This window comes from Mesocricetus auratus, unplaced genomic scaffold (genome assembly GCF_017639785.1).
Source record: "Mesocricetus auratus isolate SY011 unplaced genomic scaffold, BCM_Maur_2.0 Super-Scaffold_100004, whole genome shotgun sequence".
Classification (NCBI taxonomy): Eukaryota; Metazoa; Chordata; class Mammalia; order Rodentia; family Cricetidae; genus Mesocricetus; species Mesocricetus auratus.
In genome coordinates, this window is record NW_024429189.1 from 9,640,874 (window position 1) to 9,656,120 (window position 15,247).

Below are 15,247 nucleotides of genomic sequence, written 5' to 3' on the forward strand. Positions count from 1 at the left end.
AAGAAAATTGCATACTGGGTATGGAAGCAGCACAAGAGACAAAAGTGTGTTGCAGTCAACAAAGCTAGGAGTTGGAAATGTGAAGTGCAAATTGATGTTAGACATGGAGATGCAGAATGAATCTTGCTTTTGTCCAGTATTTCCTCACTAGATTCCCTTTCCTCTCTTTTAGAATGGTAATATACATTCCATGGCATTGTATCTAAGAAGTGTGCAATATGTTTTTTAATTTTAATTGTACAAAGGATTGAAGATAAGAGACCATCATGAGTCTCAGAGACTGAAGTTTGGACTGAAAAACTGTGTTGAGACATTGGCAAACTATGGAGACTTTTGAAGCTGGCCTAAATGCATTTTTACATTATAATATGACTATAAGTTTAAGGGAGCCAGGAAGTAGAATATGATGGTTTGAATAAGAATGGTCTCAGTAAAGTCATTTGTGAATTAGTTAGTAGATACTAGCACTCTTTGATAGGAATAGAAGGATCAAGAGATGAGGCCTTGTTGGAGGAAGTACTACATGGGAGGTAGGCTTTTAGGTTTCAAAAGTACATGCCAAGCTGAGAGGGTATTCATTTGACTATGAATCAGGTTGTAGTTCTTATCTACTGCTTTAAGGTATACATACCTGATGCCATGCTTTCTGCCATGATGGCAATGGACTAAACCTCTACAACTGTAAGTCTCCAATTAACTCTTTCTTTCATAAGAGTTGACGTGGTATTGGTGTCTTTTAAGATCAGTATCACAGTGATTAAGATTGTTGTATACTAAGTGCTTAAAAACGCTGTCAACAATTTTATCCAATAACTATGAAAACTAAAGAAAAAGAGTGTCTGAAATTAAAATAAAACTAAGTAAATCACGACCATGGAAGTGGCAATATATGAAACATTTAAAAGGAATCTTTTAATTGAAGAGAAAGATGAAAATATCCAAGATGCTTAAAGAAAAGATCAAACCCTCTTCTATATCTAGAAGAAAAATTGTGATGTAGGAATAAGTAGTCCGTAAACACTACTAAAATCAGTTAAATGATAAATTTAATATGAACCTTTCAATAATAGTGTGGACTTCATGACCATCACAAGACATGGACTGGCAGATTAGATTAAAAATAGAACCTATTTGTTACCTAGAGAGAATGTACATTTTTATCAAAGTCAAATGCAGGCTTTGAGAGCAAAAGGTTGGAACATGGCCTTTCATGAAGAAAGAGCTAGAAAGCAAGCAGATGTTACTTTTATCATAGTTGATAAATTAGTCTTCAAACAACAAAATTAGTTTGAAGAGGTAACAATAATCACTTCATATTAATTAAGAATACTACCAGGGAAAATATGTGGGGAAGTGAAAACAAGCCTAATCTGATGGTACTCTATTTTTGCCTGCCCCAAAATGAACATTCCAGTTACTAGAGTGATCAGACCTGAATTTAAATGAATTTATTCTATCTGTTTACAGAGTGCTCAGAGTAGCACAATAAAAACAGGCATTTACTCTACTCTAAGCAATAAAATAAGAAATATCTTAGTTAAATTATATTGTAGACCAAATGAACTTTTGAGGTATTTTCTCAGTGTTCCATCAGAATGCACATTCTAATGATTTACACAAGTCTCTGTGATGACTAAAGACACTTAATATGGAGCCAGATGTCCCTTAAGGGCCATTGACCTTTTGCTCTGAAATGTCTGGGAGATCCTAGTGGCCTTCAGGTGAGTCAGGAATATGATAATGGGCTGTGAGATATTAACAGCTGCCTTTGTGTCTGTAAAACTCACCATCCTTATGAGAAAGTGATGAAACGGTCTTTTTATGACTATACAGAAGGAAAATAAGAACCAACCGAGTGTGGTAAAACATTTTTCCTGCTTAGCTGTGGATTCCATGTTTCTTCTTCTTTAACAGAAGAAGAAACAAACAGAAAACAAAATCAACATAAGCATGATCCCAGTACAATAAAAATAGGCAATTATAATCTACTCTTAAAAATACACAGGTCTTCCTATTCAAAAAATAAGAGTTATATGAGTTCAATTATATTATAGACCATATGGGTTAGTGAGGTATTTTCTGAAAATTACATCAGAATGCACATTCTTCTCATCAGTTTATAGACCTGTCTCTAAAATATTCTTCTGAAACAGGTCAAATCATAAAAACTAGAGAAAAATTGATGCTGGAATTTTTTCTGAGCCTTCTACTTCAGATGCTGTTTTGTTGCTGCTTAGATAATACTCTCCTAAGATAAGTTGTGAATTTATTTCATCTCACTTTCTTCTGTACAGGAAAATTTTAGGTCCTACTTATGTGGACTATCTGTTGTATTATGAACTGAGATCATTACAATGAATTCTTTGGGACCCAACAACTTTATGTCAACCTGAAATAATCTTTGGTGTAAATCACACTGACATCTTTCCAAGAAGGACACTGGTTCAAGTTAGAAACAAGAATAACCTGATGACTGACTGCAGCTTCTACCCACATTGGCTCCCACATGGCTCTTTAAAGTTAATTTCTTATGACAGATGGTGAATAATGAGAGAAGACAAATACAAGTCTAAAATTCTGGTTAAGTGAAATATAGCAAAGCACTTGAACTTGTGTGGTGCCAGATGAGAGGATCAAAATTTGCTGAGGCATAGAAGAAGTTTATAGAAGGAGTAATAAAAGATACAGCTGTGACAACCATTCTCCACATATAGCAACTACAATTTCAGACATTGGGGGGTTTGGTACAATATGATCCGAATAAACTTCTATAAATAATGTGCAAAATGATGTAACTTAAACTTTCCAGTTGTATAGTATGTTTTGTTCAAAGCCTTATCTGGGAGATATTATCAAAACTCCAGGTAAAATTATAGTGAATTATGCCAGCAGCTGGACTCAGCACCAAGAGAGAGGTATTGAGTTACAGGGGTAACAATAAACAAAGCAGCAAACAAGAAGTGAGAATTAAGATTTTAATATAGAAAAAACTACCAGTAAACAAGCTTCCAGATATGGAAAATTATACACAGATATTTCACTTGTGTCCAGCTCCCATAAATAATAGGTGTATCCAAAATTTACTTTGAATTATTTGTTCAGTGTTCACTTAATATAAGTAATGAATATAGCAATACCTTTTAAATATAATATTTTTTACATCTGGATGAATCTGTGAATATAAAAGGGACTTCCATCATGACTTTGAGCCATTACAAGTCATAAACTCTGGCAAGGACTGTTATGATGACATATATTTGCATGCAAAGTTAACAGCTGATGCACTAACCCTTTCAGCATTTGCTTTTGGAGCGTCTTGTTTAGGATACACACTATTAAAATTAGGACAGGCAGAAACTATGGGCTCAGCAGGGCTTTGTTTCTATTCTTACAGTTCATTATTGAGTTTAGTTGGGGCTGAACTTTGAGGATTTATTTAAATAATATTGGAATAAAATTTTTATAGCTAAGAATTATTTTATAAATATTAATTTGTTCCAATTTATAGAATTAATTTTAGAAAAGCTTCAAATGCAACACATTTAGGAAATGTAGTGTTTGATGAAGAATGTACACCAAGTATTAAACGAAGTTTATGTATTTATTGCATCATACTGGGTTTTGTGAGATATGTCAGAATATAAAAATATTTTTGAGATATGTGATATTTTTTGTTTCATTTAATTCTCCAAACCATTAGAAATGCCTAGCTTTAATTCTTTTTAGGAATTGGGTGGTTTTAAAAACCTATTACTTGCAGGAATACAGGTGAGATTTTTTTCTAGGATAGGATCCATGGTTGCTTTTGTAGTTAGGTACTTCTAGAGGAAGAACCTCCCATAGGAAGTCACAGGAGTCTTTGATTTTGTGACTGTTTCTCGGGTTCCCAGCACCTTGCTGCTCTCAGATACAATTTCACAGAAGTCAGGAGTAATGGGCAGTATATGCAGTGTTTTTTTAAATCAATCTGAAATCCTGTAATTCCAAAGAGTAGATCCTCGAGCCTGTCAGAGTGTGTTCAGAATAATAAGAGGCCCATCTGAGCTCCAATCAAGAGTCCTAGGAGATTTTCTTTTAGGAAGCAAGACTCCTTTGAGTAGTAGAAGGTATTCTTGCTTTCCCCTTTTATTATTTTAAGTCTTTTGGAATTTATATTCACGAAGGATATTTCCATATATATTTTAAATTTCCTTATTTGTTTCTTTCCTTCTTTCTTACACTGCCATGAAGAGGTCTTAAAAACATCTAAGAGTTAATAATTAATTAAGGAGTATCATTTCCTGAATCTGCCCTTGATTTCACACTTGTAGGCAGAATTTATGTACTCTTAGTGGCCCATTATAATGGTCTAGAATGCTTTTGAAGTATGTCTTCATGATAGGGGAAGGAAATTCACACTATGTGACTGTAAGAGTCATGAATCTTAAAATCAGTTCAAGTAAACTCAGTTGTGCTTTCCAAATTAAACGTTCTGTCTTATAGTGTAGACTCAGTAATTATACGTTTCTCATCTTAAATGATTGATGCATAGATATAAACTTATTCATTAAACACAATCTTATCTGTATGCATATCACCAAAGAACCAAATAAGAGAAACATAAAATCTTTCTTCAAGGTTTTCTATAATAAGAAAGTCAGCCATTAATTGTTTGACAAAGCAGGGTGTGAAGCTTTATAATGGAAAGAGAAACAGGTTGAAGTGTGGTCTGTCATGAAGTTGTTGTGACAAAGAAAATATAGGCAGGATAAACAACTGAGGAACATCCTATGGCATTAGTTAAGGTTGGTCTTTAGTTTCTCCTTAAGTACACACAAGTACAGAAATTATAAAAGCTGTTAGTTGGCAGTTACTGGCCATTTTGGGATAATTGGCACAGAATTTCTATTTTCCACATTACTAGAGTGATAATCAACTGGTTCACTGTAAGCTCAGCTTGAGCTGTATGCTTCCTCGGTACTTTATTGCAATTAAGGGGATAAATATCCATGATGTATTAGTTCTAGTTAAGAGACAGAAATCTTCCATCATCCATGTTCTGTCAATGATCCATTTGCATATTCAGTGTCATATAATATATGTCTGATTGCCCTTCAGAAGGCAGAGAGAGAGAGAGAGAGCTTACAAGATGCATCTGTAATCGTATCTATTCCTACCACAGAGCTCATCAATTAATGACCTCATTTCTCAGTTGATAAATTGTCTTGCCAGAACCTAAGTGTCAATGATATGCTTTTGTATAATTCCTTTAAGCATTGCATTAGTGTCTATGCTAAACACTTCTCATTGACCCATGGAGACTCACTTTGAATCAACTTTGACTTCATTTTCTTTCCAACTTAAAGAGAGCCATCTGTTTATGACATTATTGAAATTGAGCAGGTAATACAAAAGAGAATAAATTCAAGAACATGAACAAAATCAACCATCTCTGCCATGAGAAAAATTTTAATATTGTCAGAAAACATTTCCACGTGGTTCCATATTGCCTTGCAAACTCGGTTTCCACCTCTCTGCTAACATTATTCCCCTTATCAGATGCGGAAATCACTTTACAAACATCTGGAATTTTCTGGTTCAAAGTCACTGCTGGTGGGAACGATATGCTACTTTTTGCTGAAAACAGTAGAAATGATTGTGATGTGTGAAGCTCTCTCACTTATATCAAGTGTAAAACTCAGCATGTTTAGGCAAAAACATCAAGATATTTTACTGCAATATAAGCTTAATAGTAGTTTGGAGCACCATTGCCATGATGAGACTTCTGACTAACATTCTAGGACACTGAAGCGTGTACAGTTCAATACATAAATGAAAATTAAGCAGACAAATGACAATAATTATATGGTTATTACAATTGATACAGAAAAGACATTTGATTTGACAAAACTCAGTATTCTCTTAGGAGAATTCAATGCACATTCAGTATACCTCAACATAATAGAGACCTTCCTTACATTAAAAAGCCAACATAATGTGGAAAACTTCTGCCAAAATTAGGAATAAGCAAAGCATAGACATTTTATCCAACATGGCAGTAGAAGAATGGGAGCAATTAGATAAGAAATGTAATAAAATATATCTAATATGTAAAAGAAAACAAAATGAAAGTATTCCTAGAATTGTACATAATATCAGTCAGCAAAACAGGTGCATGGAAAGCTGAAGCAGGAGGTATTAGATCAATAAATTAAGGAAAGTTTAGTCTAAATAATGCAGTTCTGCCTTAGAAGGAATTTTGTAAGAGCATGGGAGGTCCTGATTGAATACCTGATGATTCTGTACACAGAAAAATAAAGATATTTTTAAAAACCATTAGAAGTAATAAATGAATTCTGGGCAACAGCTATGGAACAGAATAAGGAAGTACCTGACACCCCTGCCCCATGGCCACAAAAATCTTCACATTCACACTCCACTTGATGAATGTGGAAACTTTCCTACAATAAAGACCTGTGCATGTTTTGTTTACCTTATTTGGCCCATATGCTTCTTAAAAATAAAAAGTTTTTCATTTTTAATCCTGATCTTCATATGTGGGTAGTTTGCATGGAATAATTGTATTAGTGAAATGTCCTTGAGGCCTAGATTTTTACATCATTGACATTTTAACCAAATATCATATTTCTTCTTGAAAATAAATGTAAGTAAAATGTCTCGCCGGGTGGTGGTGGCGCACGCCTTTAATCCCAGCACTTGGGAGGCAGAGGCAGGCAGGTCTCTGTGAGTTTGAGGCCGGGCTGGACCAAAAGCCTCCAAAACAATACAGAGAAACCCTGTCTCATAAAAACCAAAAAAAAATCTGTGAAATTTTATTTTCCATTAGTGTTAATGTCATCCTGCAGGATCTTCAAGTATTTGGGCTTGATTATATGAAATAGTTTAGAAGTATCATATATCTCATCATAGACATCCTTTTTAAATGACAGAAAATAATAATTACACAAATATTTAGCTTCTGAAACATGCTACATAATTGTTCATGGTTTTATTTTGTATTCTTATATATTGTAAGGCTATTGTATAATGTGATTTCAATGATGGACTTCCAGCCTCCCATAGGTTTTATTCATCATTGATTAGGACTCAGAATGGCTGACAGGTCTTCCCTTTGATATTAGATGTGTATTACTTTTGAACTTGATACATTCCTAGATGTTGTTAACTTACTCAAAATAGAAAAACTGTAATCAGTGAATTACACATTTTCAATTAAATATGGATTTTGTTCTTTTTTGTTTGTTTGTTTTTCAAGACAGGGTTTCTCTGTAGCTTTGGAGGCTGTCCTGGAACTCACTTTGTAGACCAGGCTGGCCTCGAACTCACAGAGATCCGCCTGCCTCTGCCTCCTGAGTGCTGGGATTAAAGGCGTGCACCACCAACGCCCGGCCATGGATTTTGTTCTTAAAAGCCAGCAAACAGAGGAACTGAATTTACTAGAAACAGAACTAAAATTCTATTTTCCCACTATCTGTTTTACTTGATTTTCATCTTCTTTCTCTCACTTGTGTTGAAAAGAGTATTTGCATGACTGGTTACTAATAAATAAATAAATAGATATCTAAAAATTAAAGGTCAAAACAAATCAAATACTGTTGTAGAATACTGACTCTCTCTCTCTCTCTATATATATATATATATACACACACACATATATATAATGTGTAAATATATTATGAAGTGTTTGAAAATAAAACCTATTTTTTATTTTCAGGTGAAATATTATCTTAGAGATTTTCCATGTGGTGTCATATATTGTCATTCAATATAGACCACTATTCTAAACTGTCAGTATACATAATCATAAATATATCACTCTTCCATAGAGCTATTGCTGTCAAATTAAAAAATAAACATATTGTAGCTACATAAAAAATACTGATGGCTACTCATCACATATCATTTAGTCTTTAAGGGTATAATATAGAAATATCTGTTAAATGGGTGTATTTTTTAGTTAAATATACAAATAATTTTGTGAACATTTGATTTTTATATTTTACAGTGCTGGCCCCAAAACTTTGGGTTTTGACATAGTAAAAAATATACACAAGTATGAAAATATCCACTAATTCATTTTTTTACATTTTATGTTCTAAAAATTATTTTTCCAATTTTTCCCTAAGGACAAGGGAGAAAGTAACTTAAATAGTAAAACTATGATCTTGTAAAGTGCAACATGGAAATGCTATCCATATTGTGGCTACTTTCTCTCCTTTCTCAAACAGAGCACAGGAACAGAAACGGGAGTGAAAGCAACTTAGGAATTGCTTAATGCTGGGAGAGAACATGTGTACATTCCAACATAACTTATAAAAATCACTATGTTTCAGGCATTTAACAGTTTTTCTCTACATTTAAAATATAATTTCCACTGTGACAATTTTTTAAAAAACTTTAATACTAATTTAGCACCTCATAGTGATAGTTAAATTCCTGGTGTTTTCTCAACTATTTTATTATAATTTTTCACTTTTCTATTGCTCTGAAATATAATATTACAGCAAATAAATTGTTATATAGAGAAAGATACATTCTCTAATGTGTGGCCTTCAGTGGAAGTGTTAGAAATAAGAAATGGACTGAACCATTGAAATGTATAGAAAAGGTTCTAAGAAAATTAACAAGCTTGATTTGGGAAGGGCTTTTAAAAAATCCTAAGTTGAGTAATGTCCAATATGTCAGACCTTCCTAAGAATTGAAAGCTAGGCATGAGGATGAGGCTGAAGAATGAAACTTAACTGAATCTCCCAGAGCCTAGACTTTCAGCTCAAGGAATGTTTTTTTCTTCTCTCTTTTTTTAAAATTTAAATTAGAAATAATCTTGGTTTACATGTCAGTCCTGGTTCCCTCTACCTCCCCTCCATGCCTGCCTCCCACTGATTCCCTTTCACATGCCCTTTCTGCACCTGAGGGAGGTTGAGGTCTTCCATGGGGGCACTTCAAAGCCTATCGTTTGGATTCTTTGTATTGTTTTCTTTGTTTTTAACTTTTTTGATCTCAGCCCTCAATTTGATTATGTCCTGGTGTCTACTCCTCCAGGGTGAGTTTGCCCCTTTTCTAGGGATTTCAGTTGTGCTGTTAATTTTCAAGTGTGACTATTCTCCAGTTTCTTCATGTGGATACTTAGTGCTATGAACTTTCCTCTTAGTACTGATTTCAAAGTGTCCCATAAGTTTGGGTATATTGTGTCTTCATTCTCATTGAATTCTATGAAGTCTTTAATTTCTTTTTTTTAATCCTTTCCTTAACCCAGGAAAGGTGCAATTGTGCATTGTTCAATTTCCTAAGTTTGTAGGGTTTCTCCAATTTGTGTTGTTGTTGAATTCTAACATTAAAGCATGGTGGTCTGACAAGACACAGGGGGTTATTCCAATTTATTGTATCTGTTAAATTAAAGTTTGCTATGTTGCCATATGTGGTTAATTTTAGGGACATTTCCATGTGGCTCTGAGAAGAAGGTGTATTCTTTTGTGTTTGGATGGAATGTTATATAGATGTCTACTAAACCCAGTTGAGTCATAACTTCTGTTAGCTTCCTTTTAAGTTTCTTTCTGGTGGTCCTGTCTAGTGGTGAGAGTGGGATGTTGAAGTCTCCCACTATAAGTGTGTGAGGTTTTGTATGTGATTTGAGTTTTAGTAATTTTTCTTTTAGGAATGTTAATTCCTTTCTTATTTGGGGCATAATTATTCAGAACTGAGGCTTTATCTTCATGGATTTTCCCTGTGATGAATGTAAAATGACCTTCTTCCTATCTTTATATTGATTTTAGATTGAAATATAGTTTGTTAGATATTAGGATTGCTACCCTGCTTGTTTCATGGGTCAATTTGATTGGAAATTTTTCCCAACCCTTAACTTTGAGGTACCATCTGGGTGTGAAGTTGAAGTGTGTTTCTTGTATTCAGCAGAAGGATAGATTCTGTCTTCATATCTATTCTGTTAGCTCATGTTTTTTTATAGGTGAGTTAAGATCATTAATATCCCTCAATATTAATGATCTTAACTCACCTATATTTGTTTGGATTTGTTGTTGGTGATTGTATTGTATGCGGATTCCCCTTTTTTTCTTTTGACAGTAGGATTATCTATTGCCTATGTTTTTGTGAAAGCAATTAACATCCTTGAATCAGAATTTTTCCATCCAGAACTTTCTGTAGGGCTGGATTAGTGACCATGTGTTGTTTAAATCTCTGTTTGCAATGGAATACCTTGTTTTCTCCATCTATAGTGATTGAAAGCTTTGCTGGGTATTGTAGTCTGTGCTGGCATCCATGGTTTCATAGTGATGGAAGAATATCTATTCAGGACCTTCTTGGTTTCAGGGTTTCCATGGGGAAGTCAGGTGTAATTCTGATAGGTCTGCCCTTACATGTTACTTGGCCTTTTTCCTTAGCTGCTCTTAATATTTTCTCTTTATTCTATATGTTTTGTGTTTTGATTATTATGTGGGGACGGGACTTTTGTTTGATCCAGTCTATTTGGTGTTGGGTAAGCTCTTTGTACTTTCATAGGTATGTCCTTCTTCTGGTTGGGAAAATTTTTCTTCTATGATTTTGTTGAATATGATTTCTGCACCTTTGAGCTTGGCTTCTTTACATTCTTCTATATGTATTATTCTTAGGTCTGGTCTTTTCACTGGGCCCCATATTTCCCGGATACTTTGTTTTGAGGATTGTTTAAGATTTTGTTTGTTTGATGAATCTATTTCCTCTTCAGTGCCTGAAATTCTGTCTTCCATCTCTTGTATTCTATTCCTTATGCTTGCATCTGTAGTTTCTGATTACTTGTCCAGCTCTTTTATTACCAGCATTTCCTCAGACTGTGTTCATTTTATTTTTATTTTTTGTTATTGTTTCTATTTAAGCTTTCAAGCTTTGTACTGTTTTAATTGTTTCCTTAAATTGTTTGGTTGTTTTTTCTTGACTTTCCTTTAAGAGATTTTTTTTATTTCTTGACATTTTGGTTTGTCTTTTCCTCCATTTCTTCAATTTTTGTTTGTTGTTTCTTCCATTTCTTTAAGGGATTTTCTCATTTCCTGTTTGAGGGTCTCTATCATCTTCATAAGTTGTTTTTAGTATTGTTCTCTTCTGCTTCATCTGTGTTGGGATGTTCAGGTTTTGCTAGTGTGGAGTCCTTAGACACTTGTGGTGTCATATTGATCTTTCTGTTGTTTAATGTGTTCTTATTCTGTCGTCTTCCCATCCCTTCTTACAGTGTGTGCTGGTGGAGTGGGGTCTCTCCCTCTCTTGGGGTATAAAGGTCCAAGGTTGTCTTCCGGTGCATGAAAGCAGGTCCAATATTCTGATGGCTTTCTGTTCCCTGTGTGTGGACCCGGGACTAGTGCAGTGATGTGGGCAGACTCTGGATGACCTGGTCTGCTGGGATGGGTGCAGTCCCCAGGCATCAAGAAGCTTCAAGCAGGGCACTGGAAGGTGGGCCAGAAACAGGCCCTCACTCACTTCCTCCTCTGGATGGAGGTGTGACTAATACTGTGACCTTGGCAGTCACTGGATGGCATGGTCCGTGGGGATGGGTTCCTCTATATGAAGTCCCCAGGCCAAAAGTAGCATAGGGTTTAGCACAGTGTGAGAACAACACTTATCTGTTAACATAAGGACAAATAAATTGGCAGTGTTCAGTTCAGTCCTAGGGTCTATGACCTCTCCAGCCAGGTGTAGCTGGTTACATTTATAGTACCAGACATGAATTCTCCCCTGTTGTGTTGGCCTTATGTAGAATTAGACAGCTGTTGATAACTGTTAAGATGAAACTGCCAGTACTGCAACAAGGGAGTATCTTGCTGAACTTACATTGATTGTTCTCCATAGGCTCTGAAACTGAGTAAAGCTATTGTTTTTTAGGTTTCACCTTCACTGGATTTATTTTTATATGCAGAAGCATTTCAGAGATACCACCCACAGTAGAATTTTCATATTCAAATCCACTGGGAGAAACCAGAGATTCAGTTCAAATCCAGATTAAATGAATTTATTCTTACCATTTGCAGAAGAACAGAATCCTCTGAGGCAATACATCACCCCACATGAACTGTAGATTAAAGGATCTTAAGGGCAAACATCAGAAAGTGTTGCATCACATACATATATCCATGGAATAGTTGTGCAAGACAATAGTCTTACTTCTCTGGATTATCTTTTCCTTCCTTCTATAATTTAATAAAATGCCACTTCATGTACTTTCCCATAGTGATAAACAGGTTTTTAACAAAAGCCATGGCAGCTGTTAATACCTCTCACCCACAGGCCACTAAAATCTCCTAGCATTCCAGATCAAAAGTTATATGGTTCTTAAGGGATGTCTGGCTCCATATTATGTTTCTTTAGACATTACAGGGGAACTATGTAAATTACTACTCCAAGTCTGGTTACTCTGATGACTAAGATAGAGTAGTTTGTTTCGGGATGTCAAAAACAATGCCAACAGGATAAAGTTTACTGTTATGTCTTTATAGTAGGTTATTCAATCCCAAGTAGTCAGTTCTAAGCAAAGTGCATATGAACAACACTCACTGAACTTTGGACATAGGGGTGTGTGTGTGTGTGTGTGTCTAAATTATAGCTGGGTGGTGATGGTGCAAATTTTTAATTCCAGTCCTTGAAAGGCAGAGGTATGTAGATCTCTGTGAGTTCAAAGGCAGCCTTGCCTAAAAAGTAGATACCAGGAAAACCAGAACTATTACACAGAGAAAACAGTCTTGAATAATTAAACTAAAACAGAAAAAAATGTAAAAATGAAAAAAAAACAGAATAATTAAAAGAAGAAAAACATGAGTTTAAAGGAAGATATACCAAAAGTTGGGGGATGTAGAGGGAAAGGGAAATTGATGTAACATGGATCTAATATATAAAATTTTCAAAAATAAAATTTATATAAAAAATCAGAGGGAAAATGAATAATGATATTGTTCTTGGTTTGACAATGTAATTGTTGTATAATAGATGTGAGAGAACAAGAATTATTAAGAGGTTTGTAAGCCTTGGCAGTTGTTGAAGGAGATTAAATTGGTTATGTGAGTAGCACTGGAAAGAGAAAAAAAAACCAAGTAGATTGTAGGCATATTTTAAAGGAAAATTTTTAATCATTTTTATTGTCCAAAGTGAGTTCAGTCTCTTATGTACTAAGAGACACCAGTAATATTTATCAATCATGCCAATCACATTGGTCTCATAGTGCCATTCAAATTATCTACTTCCCTGGTATCTCAGAAAGTTAATATACTATAGTACATTGTTTCTCAAGAATTAAGCTCAAAGTTAAATTACCACAAAATTGTAACAAATTCTGAAAAAAAATTTAGTCAACTATTGTAGACCTACAATTTTCTTGGTTAGTGGCCAAGTAAGAAATATAGAGTGTTTATTTTGACACATGCACAATTTCCTCTAGGAAAGTTATAAGCTGGTTGTCATTTAAAGCTATCAGTGACACTATCACAATAATGAAAACGATATCCACCAGATTCCTCCACTAACTTGCAGCTGTCAGATATGGACTAAGGAATTTTGGCTAATATTGACTCCCAATTAAGTTGTAAAATCCTGAATAGTACATTCATATTTGATCTGCAATTTTTAAGTGTTTTATTTAGTAAATTAATATTTTCACATGAAGATCTGTATAGAAGTTACATATGTTTAATAAGCCCATTAGAAATTGATTTTTAGCAAATGATTCCTGACACTACTCAAAATGCCATTATTAAAATATAGATAACTGTAACTAGGGGAAGATAAACAATAGATGGGGGACATGGTATACTGTGATTTTTTCCAAATTTTACAGAAATATTCAGAACACCACTTATAGTTTTGCTTAACAAAGCTGTTAGCTTCCATTTCATAATAAATATGTTACACATTTGAAATTCAAAAAACTTGAGGTGTAGGATGCTTTTACACACATCATGAGAAATGGAGGAAAAGAGATGATTTGGAGGTAGTAGAAGGTTATTTTAATTTTTATGCTGTAAACCATCAGATTTCAGTGTAGTCTTTTGCTCTAGCATTCTCATCAATCTGGTTTTTAAACTAAAAGTTATATATTTACTGCTGCCACAGGAACCTGTGAATTATTCAGAATAAAGATTATAAAAGCATTTTTTAAATTTTGATGAGATAAATTTGGAATATATTCATATTTGGGTGGAAGCTAAAAGAAGAAGAGAAATTTATACCACATATTTATGGAACTATTTCAATTGACTTGTATGGGTATTCATTCAGTGTGAATGCACATTTTATAAGATTGTTGGGTAGAATTCTGAAATAACTAAGTCCATGGGAAACATGGATAAAGACAAAAAGAGCCTGTTAAACACATTCATTAAAGAGACCTCAATTTTACATTCAGAATACAGATATAGGAAAGAGAGATAACAAAGGGAATAAAAGGAAGTGTTTTTTTCTGGCCCTATGATACCCACTACTATGTGTGAAATGCAGAAATCCCATCAGCATTTTGTGATGTTTTGGTATTGAATCCCTCTATCTCAAACAATATAAAATTTGGGTTTTTCCAGCTATAGGTTATCTAGTGTATGATTTATTATAGAAACACAAGAGTTACCAATACAGAAAGCTTAACTTTATAGTAAGTGCATGACAATAGTTGAAGTTATTACTATGGCTGTCTTTCCAGGGGAAGTCACAGAGTCACACCACTAAAGAGGTAATTTTAGAACTTTGAAAAACAGGAATTTTAAATCAGGTGAGGATGAGCCAACACAAAATTGCTCATGGATCATTGTAGAAGAGTTCACTGGAAGAATCAAAGAGCCAGAGGTAGTTAAAAGGAAACAGTTGTTTTTTTAAACAGAGCATGACAGCGGCTTATGTGAACTCAAAACTACTGTGACACCATTAAAATGTCCAGTGCAAGCACAAGCCATAACAAATTCCAGCATAGAAATAGGTGTTGGTGGGGAGCATGTGGGAAGGGCGGTGGAGGAGGGGAGAGAGACAGAAACTGGGATTGACATGTGAAACAAGCTTGTTTCTAACTTAAACAAAATAAAGAAATAAAAAGAAATAGGTGCTGGTCATGAATTGTAACCCCTAGATGATGAGTTTTCAAAATTTGTAGCTACTTGGAGAAAGATAGTCAATCTCGGTAAGCATGTCGTCATTGATAAGTTTACCACATTCCAGGGAAAGACTTGGAAGACCACACATACAGTAATTCTTGGCAACACAAGTTGGTCTTTATAAAAAAAAAAGAAAGAAA